The following is a 17,372-nucleotide window of genomic DNA, read 5'->3' on the forward strand; positions in this document are numbered from 1 at the left end:
CCTTTAAGCTATCTGCATCCTGCAAGACATATCTACTGCTCAAGTGATCCCAGTCCATATACATTGGCGAAATGGCAAAAACCTTCTTTAAAACTTATTTATTTATTTCTCTTAACATGCTGATCACATATCATAGATAGTTTACTGCAAAATCACCAAATCAGATAATCCTTAAATATGTACAAACACGTTAAGTATACAGGTACAGCATCGTCTAGAACATGTTTCTGTGTCAGAGGATTCAGCATTCCCTCCTTCTGTCCTTCTCTGATTTCCATTTGCAAATATATCTCATTCTAAATTACTGATTGGATAATCATCAAACTTATTTCATAACTTATTGTATATTTGCAATTAATTAATTTGATTCAATTTTATTTTATTTGGTTTATAGTGTTTGCAGCATTTCATGTAAACCACAATTTTAAAGAAAAATGTTTTTTTTGTAAGCGGCTATTTTTCAAAAATCGTTCTTTTTCTATTCTGCAATATTGCAATGGCCTTCTTCTGCACCCTCTGCCTTTTTCAAGCATTTCGTCCCAAATCTTGTTTTTTTTTAAATGGAATACCCCCATGTTGTGGAATAATTGGGACCAAATATTCCTCACTGCGACAGTGTTTTCCTTTTGTCAGTTGTTCTGGGAAGTGCTGAATTCTCACATTAAATTTTGTTAGCAAATCAATGATGATTCTTAAATTTAATTTTTGAAATACATGTAAATGTCTTGCTAAATACAGAATGTCCAAAGATTATGTACAACTACCATATTACTGAGTGATAAGTATTATATTATAAAAAAAAGAGAAAAATACATGAAAAATGATATTTATTGTCATAAACCAGTTAAACATCACTGCCATAAATATAAACCAGTTAAATATCCCTGTCATAAATATAAACCAGTTAAACAGTGCTGTCATAAATATGAACCAGTTAAACATCCTTGTCATAAATATAAACCAGTTAAACATCCCTGTCATAAATATAAACCAGTTAAACATCCCTATCATAAATATACACCAGTTAAGCATCCCTGTCATAAATATAAACCAGTTAAAAAACAAAACAGTTAAATATCCCTGTCATAAATATAAACCAGTTAAACATTGCTGTCATAAATATGAACCAGTTAAACATCCTTGTCATAAATATACACCAGTTAAGCATCCCTGTCATAAATATACACCAGTTAAGCATCCCTGTCATAAATATAATGAGTTAAGCATCCCTGTCATAAATATACACCAGTTAAGCACCACTGTCATAAATATAAACCAGTTAAACATCTTTGTCATAAATATAAACCAGTTAAACATCCCTGTCATAAATATAAACCAGTTAAGCATCCCTGTCATAAATATAACCAGTTAAGCATCCCTGTCATAAATATATACCAGTTAAGCATCCCTGTCATAAATATAAACCAGTTAAATATCCATCATAAATGTTTTCTAACTGCTTTTTTTAAATTAAAAATCTGATGCTCTCTCATTAAGTTATCCACATAATCAGCACCACAGATTTTCAATCAATTGTTTGGTGTGACATGGATGATTTAGATTATGCATTTAAATGCCTTGGTTTATTTTAAGGTGGCAGAGGCCTTTAGAAATGAAATCATAATTTCTGACCAAACAAAATGCATTGGTCAATGTGTGTGTGTGTGTGTGTGTGTTTGTTTGTTTGTGTGTGTGTGTATGAGAGAGAGAGAGAGAGAGAGAGAGAGAGAGAGAGAGAGAGAGAGTTGTAAATCGGGTAGATTTATCACTTGGAGCATTGGGGATGGTTGAAATTTAAATTATCCTAATAACCAATTTGCAATATGGTTCATCAATTTAGAAACTACAACAAAATTTAAAAAGCATGAATAAGAAAACTGGAGATGATACTGTAATAAAAAGTGAAGGTGATGTGCAGTTTCTTCACAATTCTTCACCTGTAGAAGGAACATTCATTTAATATATTTTAAAAAAACTGTGGGAGAAGAAAACATTATATTAATTATGCATCAAATACCATATTGCTGTTGAGACACGGCAGGATGGATCTGAATGTGCAATATACGGATTTCATCCAGATGTCACTGTGACCTCTCCTGTTTAATTAATAATGGCACATTAAATCTACTGCACTGTGCATAAAGCCAACTGTCAACTTGCAACTTCTTATTGTGCTATGTCGTAACTTTCTGTATGTGAATATTTTACCATTGCAATTCTTAATGCAATCTGTCAACGGCAATGAGAACATTTAAATTTGGGAAGACACAATTCAAAATCTTAACATATGTAACATACAATAAAATCGCTTACAAGAAATTGCAGAACTGCTGCTGTTGTTGTTGTTATAGGGTTTAATGCCATTTCTCTGTACAAGATAGACTATACATGGTGGCCATCATAAATGATGAAGGAAGAACTGGGGAAAACTCCGGAAAGAACCATGACCCATGAGAAGCTACTGGCAAGCTTTCTCACATACCCACATTGGCCGAGCCTGAGACTCGAACCCACACAGACAGAGGTGAGATGGCAGTGATCTGTAATGATGAGTGCTTTAGACCACTTGGTCACTCAGGGCCCTGTAGAACTGCAATAATGCACTTAACAAATTCAGTTTTAAATATTGTCAGATGTAAAGATACAATCTAAAATGTGCATCTTACACACATAGGAAATGCAACATAGAATTATGCAAATAGAACATACATCATATACAAATAACATATACAGCATATAGTACTCATCAAGATGCATTTTCTCTCCAGGTTTCATCATTTTAGAAGGATAGCATGTAAAAGACATACAAACATCCTACATGGTTATGGGCTCAAGGCATAAAAGATAACCTAAGACAGAAAAATGTCAAATGCAGGTCACAGTAACTTTCTTGTTTTGGAAGGGTTTAATACTAAAAGAGACACATACAGTCATCTAGTATAATGTTTCTAAGATCCTTCACAAATACCTTGAAACACATTTTAACAAAAGTCAGTGACATGTATTTATATGCTTAATACAATCTTAGCCTTATGTTAGACATTGAAAAAGAAAAACTTTTTTTGGGACAAAAACGTATCATTAAGTCAATGTAAAAAGTGTTGTGACTGTTATGTAAGTCACTATCTCAATAAAGTACTTCCCAAATTAAACCCACAGAACAGAAGTAAAAAAGCAATGAATGTATGTAATAAGTATGTATAAACAAATATCTGAGTTACATTTTCCTAAATTCATCACGAAGAGAGAAGATATGGTGCCTCTGTGGTAACCATGTGGAATTTGTGATTGAAAGGGTACAAGTTTTAAATCTACCATCAGACCAGACTGGGTAATGCAACATGAGGCAAGACACACCTCTGCACTAAATAACCTCCTTGTGTTGCTGTGCCAAAAAACAACAAAGCCAAACCATACCATCCTGAAGCTAATTTTCTGCATTCTCCCATCAAGATTCTAGCATTGTTTCATGGGCAAAAATTGGGGACACGGAGTTTTGGACAAGCTTTGCTCTATATGCATTTTATGTTGACCCAAGCGTGCTTCACACTAATTGATCAATCATCTTGTCAATTACAATTATCAATCATCAGCAAACACTTATCTTTTACAATGCAATGATGCAGATTATAATTATACAGTACAATTCATGTTACCATAACCAAAGTAAATAGGACAAAGAGCTCATCTGTGAAACAGAACACACCCCAAGTATTGCATACTCATTATAAATAAAAGCTCTTGACAATGTTCGCTATAGAAACTGGACTTACCAAACATTATCTGTCACACACAGTTATTCACTGCAATCATCAGAAAGTCCAGCAGTACTGAGTTTAGTACAACCTGTTGCCAGGCTGCAAAGAGAAAATGAATGCTGCAGTAAGTCTGGTGAGCAAGCTCTACCAGTCAACACTCAAGCTGCAGTGATATGCGCATATGAATAATTGCTGCTGGGAAGGTTGGGTGCTGTCCTGTTGAAACCATATACTGTATTAGTTTTAATAAAACATGCATCTCCCTCCCTCCTGAAAACCACACAGACCCAGACCTGGTGTCACAGTACACGCTGGTAGATATGGGCATACACTATTTGATATACTGATAATTCAATCAAGCAGCACAGACCATGATCTACAGGTACAAATAATCTGGGTTTATGATGATGATAGTTATCACATGTGCTTTATCCACAAATAAATACAGTATGGTATTTTCCACATGCTCTTCAAAAAACAACTAAGTAATAATAAAGTTTGTGCCTGCAGATGACAGGAAACAGACCATTGCTCATTAGTTGTCATACTATTTTTACTGATGCAATGGAATTGCACTGAAGCATAGTGCTGCATTAGTGCTCTGGTAGCATGGGGGTGAAGGACAACTTTAAAGGTATTTGCTAGTAAACACCTCCTTTTATCAATACTGTCTGCCCAAAATGAGCCCTTTTTTCAAGACTTTAGCTCACAAAAGGCCACAATTGTTTTTACCTGAACCACTCCAGTGAACCTTCTTGAACTGTTCAGAATCTAAGAACTGATTTCAACCACCCCACACCCCTTGAGTTCAAGGGATTTTTTTGTCATTTCAAAATGGGATTCAGAGTCCATGGAATGGAAATTTTACACATAAAACCATCAACTTTGGAAATGTTAAACTTTTTTACATAGACAATTTACAGATATTTGCAAAGAATAGATTTTTGAATATTTATTAATCACTAGAGAGGGACCAATAGTATAACAGAGCAAGGGTCTAAAATCTCCAAAACAAATACTGCCAAAAGACTGTTGGTCTCTACCATAGGTAATGTCTGAAGAAAAATGCAGAGAACTACTTGTTGGGTTTTGTGTGTGTGTGACTATTAAAAGGTAATTGTTATTTTAATGTTTATCATCAGTAAAAAGGTCAAATGTTTCTTATTTATGTAAATGCAAATTGACTGTAGGTAAAATTAGTCTATTGGCTCTTATAGAATGTAATTGCTTTGATATGGCATCCTAAAGTCCTCTGTAATTGGGCAGATTGAGTGAGACAAAAATAACCTCATGAACAACATAAATAAATGACATCAGTCAAAAATCTGATTTCAATGTAATTGTTTGCCATATATTTTCAACAATGTTGAGGTCTGAGGTCAGTGATGGCCAGCTTAAGAACTGAGTGTGTTAACATTTTTCCAGTTTTTCTCTCCTATAATCATGTATCAGTAAACTATCCTTCTGGACGGGCTATTCTCCGTTTGGAAACTCCTTCTTTGCACTAAGTGGCCACAAATTACTATCCAAGATGCTGACATACTTGTGAGTCCAAGCTGCACTCAACTGGGGTTGAATTTTCTACACTTAATTTCCTACACTTGCATATAGTACAGCCCCAAATTTGGAATGGCAACTATGCACTGCACAGACCCAAAACACTCTTGCTGCCATTTTTCATCTGGTTTTCTCAACATAACTCTTAAATCTTTGTCCACTGCAACTTCTGTTTCTGCATTAAAAATTAATCTTGACACAACAACAGAACTACAATTTAAAATCACCATTCATGTGGCAGAACTAAAATAACTAATATACATCTAAGATTGGGTGAAAAGTAATCATCTAAATTGTGGTGCGAGCAACATGAGCCATGTTTCAGATACCTAAAAGCTATCTACAAATATACAAATTAAACACTAAACATGCAGTTGATTATATCTACTAAGTAACTTATTTACCTCTATACAAAGCATTCTGCACAATATACATGCAAACTATGGCCCTGTTTCACAAAGTAAAGTAAGTTTACACACAGAATTTTCCTAAGTTTTAAGCATAAGAAAATCATACATTAATAATTGCATTTCAGAAATAATCCACATGACAACTGTGTATGTCCAAGAAAAATGTTTGCATAAGCTGCTCTTTCGCATGGGAGGTAGGTAATTACTTGGTCATGTAATAGTGCATCTGCAAGATACTTCCAAAGGATACAAATGAAGATGACATCAATGACAAGAACAACTGCAATAAAATGACCAAACAAACATCGGTCATTAAAAGCCTTGATCAATTAGCCATGATGAATGAAATTTAGATTTAATTTCTGATTCAAAAACGTAGGGTGCTTGTGTGTGCATCTTTGTAGATATGTGAAAGACATAGATATCAGAGGGTGAGGAAAAAAATCAATATATATATATAGAATTGAACTTACTTGTTCAAGGAAATAGCTAAGCCATACTTCGTTTATTGATATCAAAATACCTAATCTATTTACTATTTTTGTCAACTTTTATTTCCTTCAATTTACATGAACATACTAAAGGTCAACAGGCTATCATTTCCAATGACAATCCGGCTAATGTAAGCTGTAAGGTAATACCTGATACTTATGCAATATTTTGCATCCAAAACCTTCCAAACTTATATGATAATTGCAATACTAAAAAATAAAATTTTGATTAGGTTTTAATTTCACCTTTGCTTTAAGTGTTTGCACTGTAAGACCAAATTCTAAAAACAAATCCACCATCATTCAGTCATGCTTCAACACCTCCATCTGCTCCATCAGTTTATCAAACCTTGAAATAAAATCTCCAAAAGATCTCTCTAACAAGTACACAAATGCAAACACATTGGAATAAAATCTCCCAAAAAGGTCTCTGACACAATACACATATGCAATACACATTGGAATAAAATCTCCAAAAGATCTCTCATACAAGTACACAAATGATTACACACTAGAATAAAATCTACAAAACAGCTCTCAGACAAGTACGCAAATGCATACACACTGGAATAAAATCTCCGAACGAGCTCTCAGACAAGTACACAAATGCATACACACTGGAATAAAATCTCCCAAAAAGCTCTCTGACACATACACAAATGCATACACATTGGAATAAAATCTCCAAAAAGAGCTCTCAGACATGTACACAAATGCATACACACCTTCCAAAAAAGCTCTCAGACACATACAAAAATGCATACACACCTTCCAAAAAAGCTCTCAGACACATACACAAATGCATACACACCTTCCAAAAAAGCTCTCAGACACATACACAAATGCATACACACCTTCCAAAAAAGCTCTCAGACACATACACAAATGCATACACACCTTCCAAAAAAGCTCTCAGACACATACACAAATGCATACACACCTTCCAAAAAAGCTCTCAGACACATACACAAATGTGTACACATTCTTTATATATTCTCTCAACACCAGGATTAAGTTAATTCCTATATCTAATTAATATTTTTAGCTATAATACAAATAACTTCCTGAAACAAATTCTTTACTTTGTATATTACTGCAAAGAAATAACATTCAATAAACTATTAGGTTAATTAGTGTTTCCAATTATTAGGTTCAGAACGATGATTCATTTTATCTTCCTATTTATTGTATCAACTATGCTTGACAACATTCTGAAATGTTTACAAAACTTTAGAAACTATATTTTGCACAACACAAATGCCATCAACTGATGAGAGTTGTCAACATAACTAAATGGCAAAGCAGTTTGATGAAATTGGGTACATATGTTTATAAACAAGTCAATGATTCTCACTTGCCTCCATCAGTGGGGGAATATTGATTTGGTTGTGCCCATAGTCCCATACGAACAGCTGTACTTCAGCCTATCTTGAGAGATTTTCAGCAATACTGTGCAATAATTATTCAACATACACAAAGGAATTTTTTGCTGACATTTTTTTATGCATACGTGTTTGCTGAGGACCTGATTAGACTTGCAGGCCAGTACAACGTTGTATTGTTTGGGTCTTTTTTATATAACATTTTCAAATTGTCTGCAATTGGAAATAATAATAAAACAGAGCATATTGACAGTAGATTAAGGATCAAAAATTGAGGTAGAAAAATTAATGATCATATTTCTATCTGTTGATTAAATTTTCAGACAAATGCATGAATTTATTTATGAGTTTGTATGTACACATTTTTGAACAAACTAAGCTTGTTAGAAATGATTAAGCAAAAACCTCTCAAGGTATGTATTTATGTATGTATGTAAGTATGTATGTACGTATGTATTTATGTATGTATGTATATATGTATGTATGTATGTATGTATGTATGTATGTATGTATGTATGGATGGATGGATGGAGAATGGATGGAAGGATGGATGACCTGATTAGACTTTCATGACATTAATATCAGTCTGTCACACAAAAAATATTTTTATATGAATGAATTTGATTTTACAGCTGTTGCAGCAATTTTAATTTTAAATTTTCTGTTATACATTTTTTAAATTTTTTTCAACAACAAAAAATAATTCAAAGCATGAATAAGCAAAAACAACTTCAGGTAGACAAAACATGTTTCACAGCCTTGTTTGCAAGCATATGCAGAATATCCAGAAGAGAACATCAGTTAATACAGGGGTTTGGATAATCAAATGTCATCAAAGTGCAAGTGTACATCAATCCACAGTAATAAATCAAAGAACCATTTCAGTTATTCTTGCATTGTTTCCTTACTACATATCTAAAATGTAATTTTGTTGGTGCAGCATAAAACCAAGACAAAAACAACAGTCAAAATTACGAATATTGACATTTCATTATGCATGAAAACATCAAAACAAATTTTAGATCTGGTGAGTCAATGGACAACTTGATAAGTTCGTTTTCCATGTGATATTCACTTCTTTCAATATTTTTTTACATTTTTAAACAACATGTTTAAAGAAACTTGTGAGCACAGTTTTGTTTTGTACATTTTCTAATGAAAATCTATTTAACTGCATAATCATTAATTTCGCTAGTCCTGCTATGAAACTCACTGGCGTTTTTCCACAATCCCATGTACGAGCTGAGAATGTCACATGTGTCTAAAGCATTCTCAAGAGTGGATGTTTTGGTCTAGTTCACAGTAAAATCATTGTTATCTTCATATGATTCACTGTCATCATTGCTGGAATTAACTTTTTTGCGCTTTGTACCTCTTCCAGTTTCTTTGGTGATTTTTAAGATGCAATGTAGTAAGCAAAAAGACTTCCTATATATTTTTTTTAAATACATGAATAGTCCAATGACAACTTTCTTTTATGAAACCTAATTTACATAAAATTAATGCCATTAATTGAAATAATATTAATAACTGGGTTATCACAAGACGATTTCAATTACTGCATTAGTAGAAAACAATATACATATTTTCGATCAATCAGTACTCACAGCTGGGACTGACAAATTTTAGATTCAAGAAATCACACATGCAGCTCATGATGGTTATCACATTTCAAATGTGCCACAATATCAATAGGATCAGAGAACTTTGGACCACATAATTACTTTGATTAAGTGGGTGTACTCAAATAATCTATGTTCTGATAATAGTAGTAAAAAAACGATAAAAACCAAACAACAAAAATTTAGCAGGAAATGGATGAATAGTTTGGATAATACAAGGTATCTGGATAATATTTCTTACTAAAAATTACTCTGTTTTTACAGCTTTTATTGCTATAATTAAACAATCAACTAATTGTCCACTGATCTGTTGTCTTCATTGTAGCCAGTACTGACATATTGCTTTTAGTTGATGATAAAACGTTAAATGGCTTCCAACTTAGTTTCAAATGCGAGTGGTGCTTTGTTAAAGTGACCAACTTAAAGAGCACTCGCTAATGATGTTGTTTAAGGATTACATACTGTAACTGTCCATCTGTTAAAAACAGCAGTAGATGTTGTAATGACAACAACAGATCAAACGTATCAATCATTATATATTCTCGCTAAAATATAAGGCAAAGAAGGGTGAATCGAAGAATGAGAATATATTCTCAGTGAACAAAATGGTTAACCTTTCCAAATGAGATGGTCAACGGGCTTTCTGCATGATTATAATTGATATTTATTTATTTATCTATCTGTTCATTTATTTATTTATTTATTGACTGTTTCATTATTGGCTGCATCAGCTAAACATTTACACAAAGTTAACAAATAATTCAATAAATTATAATAGATTTTGATTGAGGCAATAAGTTTTAATATATAGATTATACCAAATATACACCTGGCAAGCAATACACTGGTCATTTCATGTATCTAAATGATACACAGACAATTTTTTAAGCCATGTGAAACATGAATTTCTCTTCTTGATTCAAACAAATCAACAAAATATGTAGTAAAAAACTACTAAAAGAAATAAATTAAAACTTACTTTTATGCATGAGTACAAGTAATGGTTATTATATTTCTTAATCTACTGCTTCATTATTTTGATGCCTCAGTTAAGAACTTACCCAAAGTTCATCACCATTTATAAAATGCTTACTAAAACCAAATATTATTCATTGGACATACCTAAATCATAATTTGGTATATTTTGATACTGAGTTATTTCATCAAACATGTATGCACCAACCCATGTTCAAATTATCTTTCTCTGTTGTTCCATAACCAGATATTGTCAGTATTTCTTCTGCCATAGTAAAGATAAATCAAGCTGTATAAATTTGTTACACTTCATACTAAATGTTACATAGTCACACAGCATTTCTGCAAAGTGTACAATATAGTCAAATTACATGGTATATTGCCAAAAATGTGAACATGCATTACCTAAAATCCCCCTTTTCTTCAGTGGAGAAATCTGTGTCAAACTCATCTAATAATAAGTCAATTCAGTTTAGCCAGTTTTTATAATAAAGAAAGACATATTTTTTTTAGATTTTAAACTTAATAAGCTAATAAATGGTTGACATGAATTTGAAATAAATGCATCCGATTCCCTTTGCTTCCAAGGAGAGTCATCTGTCTTAGCAAGTCATGTCAAGGACTAACGCATATGGGATGAAGACTATTAGTGGTCTAACACAAAAACCGTGAGATGAAAACTATCTGTTGTTTGTATCATCTCTTAACTCACAGGAAATAAATAAATAAGGGTTTCTTGGAACACCAATAGTCTATATTCAGCCCCAGCCTACCACCTTTCCTTTGGCTACTAGATTCCATTTTCATGCCACTTGAGGGAATACTATATAAATGTATTCCCCAATCCTTTACTTTAATTAAAAAAAGCAAATCCTTTAGTAAATTTTGTTTCTTTGATCAAATTAATGTTAGGAATACTAACTCTCGAATTCTGGCCTCTCAAAGATGAAAATTAATCTTTCCTGTTTATAATATATAAAGGACAATAACTCTTGCCCCTTACCTCCTCTTGCCACCTGGGTGATGCTAGCTTAAGCTGAGCGGAACATTTTGTGTAACTGGATGCTCACATTGCAGGGAGGATGGGAGGGTATTAAGTAATGTGATCAGGCAAGTATGCTAGGAGAAACATAATTTATTAAAATATTTGCTATCTCTTTGGAATATGTTCCCTGGTCACATTACTGGTAGGAGATTTGGTAATAAGCAGATGTAATGTTATGCATCCAGCCTATAAATCAGGTAACCTCTGGTGGGAGAATATTGGATTTCCCATATGAAGGTTAACTCACTCTCCTAATTGTGAGCATCACAACTGGAGGAAATATGGTTTATGTCTGGAAAGAAATAATATGATCTTCTTAATGCATGAAATTTCCAGCCTAATCCAGTAAAAGCTATGGAGGGTGCTCATCCAGAGGCTGTGCTGATGTCTACCAGATCCAAAGCGTGCCATTGTGGAGCTAAGTCTCCAAGAGAAACTTGAGAAGGTTCCAACTGCCTGCCTTGATAATATCTTTGATAGAGACACTACCTCAAAGGAAAGGCTCACAGGGACTGCTCTTATTTCATGAGCAGAGATCTTCATGAGACTACTTTATTATGGTGATATGTCAGTCTGCTGCTGCAATGAAAGGACTTAAGGGGTTACGTTTTCCTTTCCAGGCTTAGCTGGGAGAAAGAGGTGTCTTCGAAGTGGCACAAAACTCCACTATCCATCTTATATTATTAAGGCAGAGTCATTCCACCCATTGCATAGTTCTTGTTTAACCCCAGGAGATATGTACAGAATGCATTCAAATCAGTCCTATACCAGCGAGAAATAAAGGATTCTGGTGGTTGACTCATAAAACAGGCTTTGGAATTGCCAGGTCACTGATCTTGGCAGAAAGTCACTCTGCAATTTCTTTCATTTTTCCCAACTGTGGGATAAGCAAAAGGAGGAGACAACATCCTTATCGTCAGTGATCCAGAACGGTGAGCACTTTATACCACTCAGCCACTAGGGGCCCTGGGATCTGAGTATGAACTATCATCAGATTTATCCCCACATTCAGTGTGTGGCTCATCCTGGTCATGATCTTGATTCGCATCCGTATAATGCATACCTGGAAGGAAAGATGAGGTGAGGCTATAATCTCTAAGGCTGTCACTGTACCGTTTGATGAGTAAGCCACAAGTAAATAGATAGCCATATCCACTTAATGTAGTTGGCATATGTATGGACAGCTTGTTGAAATTAAAATCGGTAGATACTGGAATCAGTCATATGGACATTGGTGTAGATTGCAGCATTGACGGTGAAGTGACAATGATAGGTCAACAGATGGATCTATCAATAAGATCCCTGGCAAAGCTAGCGTTCCTTGGCACTAATTGACGACAAGGTAGGTTGGTATACAATGGAAGCCATATAGTCACTGAACAGTATGGATCATGGGACGGATAGATGTATATAGTTGGCAGCCGATATGGCATCAAACTGAGGTGCAGCTGGACAGTATGGCTCATTCAAGTCATTTATAAAACACCAAAACATACAGGCCCTAAAGTCATGCTTGGACATGCAGGGGGACTTATACTTACTGGGCTGCATAAAAAAGGGTGGCAACTCTCCCAGAGTGTCAAAATTCTCAGTTAAGACACAAGACAGAAAGATGGGAAAAAATTGGCCAGAATTAATTAACTCTATTATCAAGTTCTTCATCGGGTGATGGGGCCAACAGCATCTCTCACCAGGCTGGCAACAGATTCTGTATCAGAAGGAATACTCATGATATTAGTTAAGCAGTCTTTGATTTTTCATGTTTTCTTTAGAACTGTCAATCATGTAGACTCTGACTAATTGGCACATGTGCTGCATGTAGCTGGTGAAGAACAATTTGTACAATTAAGGCAGGGATCATGTGAAATCTTGATTGCCTTTTTTATCTTGTACATATTATACTTTGTCATTATTTTTAGTTTTGAAACAACAAAGGAATCTTAACAATGACAGCGATACCTGATATGCATGGGGTGTTAAATAAGCAGTGTGCATGAAAATGAACTACAACCACAGAGATTAAATCCAGATAAATGAAGAAAATTTACATAAATATGCCACCTGTAGAATAAGATGTAATATGTCCAAAAATAATGTAAACCTCAATAGATGGAATGAAAATAGCACAAATAACCACTTGGTTTAAGAAGGTGAAATGAATAATGTCTGTCAGTTCACCAACAAAAGCTTAAAACTAGTGCCACCTTTTGGTGGCAATGGGAGGTAATAAGCAACAGTTATTGCCCTTTATATATATATATATATATATATATATATATATATATATATATGGAACCAACAATTCTGCCTTTTGAGAGGACTGGATTCTGGAGATAGTAGGGCTTATATTCCTAATGTTAATACAACATTTGAACAAGAAAGGTGACTCCCACTCTCTAAACATTAAATGTAGCAATTCTGATCAAATTCCTACATGAATTATTGGGTTCTGCAATTGCAGTAACAATTCACATTTATCTTGCACCAAGTCTTCCAAAGATGACATCACCAGTGTAAAGTCTTGCATTTTCAAGTTTTTCTCTCAACAAATAGATGAATAAGTAAAAGTAGCTTATAAACTCCTACATCACCAATGCCAAGGCAAGGAAGAAAATAATTTCAATTTTTTCTTTTGAGTCCACTTAGAAAACCCCAAAGTATGTATATTTATTTCATTTATAGAGTATTAGTCTATTTTCTTAGATGTCATACAAGATGCAATTTTCTTTTTCTTCTTGCTTTGTTTTGTCAATATTAGCTTTGTAAACCATGCATTATTTTTTTTAAAACTGCATATTAAGATCAAACACAAAAGTAAGACTCTGAAACAATGAAAGAGTCAATATGTCTTATTGTACTGATTGGTAAACTATATACCATAATTTTAAAAAAAATACAATATACAGTGTTATGTATATCTATATTGTGTGCTTAACTTTTATCCATGATTTTAGGTTGTAGTTTAAGTTCATGGTCATTTATAAACACAAGTTCAGACAGTTAACATTTGTCTGTGGTTGTGTGTTCTGCTTTAATAAAATATTTGTAAACATGTTGACATGGAATTTTGACCTTAGAAAGTTCTGGTCATCTTTTTGCATCTTAGATTTGTTTAAAATAAGGTTCTGATGAAAACAACATTTGCTCCTATTTTAATGTCTTTATGGAATCACTTGCTGTGTTCAGATATAGTTACCGAGGAATTATTTCTTCAAATTATTCATTGGAATTACAAAGTGCTCATTGACATGTTGGACTAAAACACTATTTTTGGATTATTGTATTCATTCAAAGATATTCTAGATTGTATTATTGTGATACATCAAGACTGTTGGTATGTTAACTCATTCACGACTATTGGTATATCTGCACATTCAAGACTCCTGGAATTCATTCAGAATATTCTACACTTTTGGACTTTTGATAGAACATTTAAGATTATTTGAGATTTAATTCACAATATAGTAAGTTCCTCTTAAATGTTTATTTTATAACTCAGAGAATTAAATTATTTGTTGATTTTAATAAAATTGTTGGTTTTGCTTTTTCTGTTACTTAGTTTAAGACCAAAGAGTCATAATAACAGACATTGTAATTGTGGTAAAATAGTCAAATCTTTTCAGTAAGGGAAGAACAAAATTCTTTTGCAAATAGCCACACACACAAAATACTGACCAGAAGAAAATGTAATTTAAGCTTTAAAATTAAGTAGTTTGTAACAAAATTTACATCTTATTTGTCTGCTTGGCTTCAAGTTTCCACCTCTATCCCTGTCCTGCTATTTGATAATGAGTATTACTATTATTCTTGACTGGAAATGCTTCTGCATAATTTGGACATTATTACTTTAATGTTTGGTTTAAATTATCTTAATAAAATTCTGGCTTATAATCTGCTATAATAATAGTTTGCTCTTGTTTATAGGTGAAGCAATGTTTATTTATGGCAATATATATGTAGATTTAAGGAATTATTGTACAATATTCAACTTCAATAGAAAATGACACAAAAACAAGTAAGAAAAGCTCATTAATCTCACTACTGAATTATAATAAATGAGTGGGTACAGTATACTGTTGCTTTATTGAATCACTGTGTAAAAATAAAATTTTGTGCAATATCCAACTGGAAATAAATCCTTTACAGATGTTGTGGATAACAATAGCCAAAATTTTTTTTATATTTTCAATTTAAATGTTCATCAATAACATACTTTCTATTTTTAGCCAAGATATATTTTTTAATCAAAGGACCACAGCATCTGTATCGAAGAATTCTTATTATGCATTAACATATTTCTTAATTCCAGTTAATTGCTGATATGACTATCTGGTTATGATGATTGTTTACAGCAAGAATTGATCTGAATTTTTTGTTGTCAATTTTTTAAAGATAGCTGCCATTATCATATGGATGAGAAATGCTGACAGTGTCACATGTTGTGGGTTTACTGCCCTTTTTTTGCACATGATTAGCTATACATGGTGGCCAGTATAACTGGTGGACGAAGAACCCGGGAAAATCCCTGGTATGAACCATACCCACATTGGTCATGCCTGAGACTTCAACCCAGCGGTCTCAAAAACTCAAACCACCCTGAAGGATGCATTAGGGCATTTTCAATGGCCCATGGGCCACACCACCTTTATCTCTTATGACACCTTGTGACATCAATTGTTTTGCTGGCCACAGGATACAGCTTGGTGGGCTGCTTGTTTGCAACCCTTGCTTTAACCCCTGCAGACCAGGATGAGATAGCAGTGAAGTGTCATATGTAAACACGCACAATTTTTCTTATGTAATGCACATCAGCTATGGAAAAGAACTTGGTTAAATGAATTTGATTTTTCTGCTTCTCAAATTCATCTTTTCATTCACATCAATCACAGTGGATGGAGTGTTTCTGAATATCCGCACTTCCTGGCCCTGGCATAATATATATAGTCATTTTTCTGCTGTGATCTTTGCCAGAATTTCAGTAAAAAAGGAGACATGTCTCATTTGATAATAATTTTCGGTTAATCAACAACATAAAATGTATCATTATGACTCTCATGTTATTCTTTTAAACAGCATGTAAAAATATGTTTAAAATAGCTTGTTAGAGAAAGATACACAATATGGTACATATCAGAATGTCAGGGGCATCTTAAAATAAACCTCTCTATGACTTTCACTCTCTGCAAACATACTTATAAACAAAATTTTCAATTATGCCTTGATGGGAATTGCCATCAACTTAGAAAAAAATGTATGAGAAACAAAATTCTTGTTAGTGAATTTAAATGTTCATCAATAACTTGCTTTCTATTTTTAGCCAAGATATATTTTTTAATCAAAGGACCACAGCATCTGTATGGAAGAATTCTTATTATGCAGTAACACATTTCTTAATTCCAGTTAATTGCGGATATGACTATCTGGTTATGATGATTGTTTACAGCAAGAATTGATTTGAATTATTTGCCATCAATTTTTTAAAATTATAGTAAGAAAATCTAGCGTGTATGGTTTGTGTCCCAGCCTTCAACTGGGGTAAATTAATAAGAACTGGAGGTTTAACTAACATTTCCTTTCATGTTATATCAGGTAATTATTTAGAAATAGCAATGACACCAATGTAAGTGGCAACTCCCTTTTGAGCTAAACCAACAAGTAGTTCTCAACCTTTTGGTTTTTTTTAATACATTACTGGTGGTGAAGACCAAATGTGCTTGGCACTATTTGTGCTGTTGTATCAGAAATTTAAATTGCTGATGCATGCTTGGAAGGCAGCATTGCAGAGAGGTAAGAGTAACGCATGGAAACCAGACAGCTGAGACTATATCACTATGAAATGATCAATGCTTGGGACAGAGCTGATGTTACACTTACCTTTGGATGATGATGCCTTCCATACACACAAAAATACTCAAATACTATATTGCTATATTTAAAAATATTGTTTCTGTGTTAAAATGGTATCTAAATTCCATTTCTGATCTAAAATTTGCATGCAGAGAAATCAATTTACAGTTTTAATCTAAAATTCCATAAAGAGTTACAATTATGACAAAGAAAGGGTTGGTAAATTGATTACGTTACATACGGAAAATTGTAACATAAAAGGTCAATAAAGAAAGCCAGAGAGTA

The 17,372-nt window shown here is 33.4% G+C and overlaps 2 protein-coding genes across 5 annotated transcripts in view; one reads left to right on the forward strand and one right to left on the reverse strand.

Annotated features, from left to right (window-relative positions):
- LOC149802968 (uncharacterized) overlaps positions 1-17,372 on the reverse strand; it is a 76,797-nt gene that overhangs the window by 58,387 nt on the left and 1,038 nt on the right. For 2 of the 3 annotated variants that reach the window (XM_089952503.1, XM_089952499.1), the window contains exon 2: positions 3,774-3,857. The exons of the other annotated variant lie outside the window; for it this stretch is intronic. The gene's annotated coding sequence lies outside the window, so the exon portion shown is untranslated. The remainder of the gene's footprint in view (positions 1-3,773; positions 3,858-17,372) is intronic. 3 annotated transcript variants of the gene reach the window in all.
- Positions 1-17,372, forward strand: part of LOC149802969 (NADPH-dependent 3-demethoxyubiquinone 3-hydroxylase, mitochondrial-like) — an 85,106-nt gene that overhangs the window by 25,635 nt on the left and 42,099 nt on the right. The gene's annotated exons all lie outside the window — the stretch shown is intronic.

This window comes from Sinohyriopsis cumingii, chromosome 3 (assembly GCF_028554795.1).
Source record: "Sinohyriopsis cumingii isolate HCF-2022 chromosome 3, ASM2855479v2, whole genome shotgun sequence".
In the NCBI taxonomy this organism is placed as follows: Eukaryota; Metazoa; Mollusca; class Bivalvia; order Unionida; family Unionidae; genus Sinohyriopsis; species Sinohyriopsis cumingii.